A 458-nucleotide genomic window follows, 5' to 3' on the forward strand; every position below is an offset into this window, starting at 1 on the left:
CGGCCTCCCCGGAGGCTCGGGGCGGGGCGCGCGGGGGTCCCCCGCCTTCCCCACCCTTGTTCTCTGTGCTGACATCCTTGTGCTGATTGAGTTCCCTTCCCCACCTTTGCGGAGGAGCTCCTAAAAAACTGTTTCCTTTCCATGAACAACAAAAGAATGCATCTGTCACAAGGGATTTTGGCGGCTGTGGATAGGAGTTAGGTCAGTCCAAGGCTGAAATAGGCCCCTTTTCTTTTGGGACTCCATGCTACTTGCAACGGCCAACCCTCCTATGCTGGGTTCATCGCGGAGTTTTGTTTTGTTTTGTGTTTTAATTTGCGGGATGTGTCTCCCCCTAGGCTGTGAGCTCCCGAGGGCAGAGACTGCTAAACCTAAGGAAATCTGAACATGGTGTATGAGCTTCAGTTAATAATGTTATCAGTGTTCCTCTTCCCAGCCCCAAGCTGGATATAGAAAAA

The sequence above is a fragment of the Pteropus alecto genome, unplaced genomic scaffold, assembly GCF_000325575.1.
Source record: "Pteropus alecto unplaced genomic scaffold, ASM32557v1 scaffold114, whole genome shotgun sequence".
NCBI lineage: Eukaryota > Metazoa > Chordata > Mammalia > Chiroptera > Pteropodidae > Pteropus > Pteropus alecto.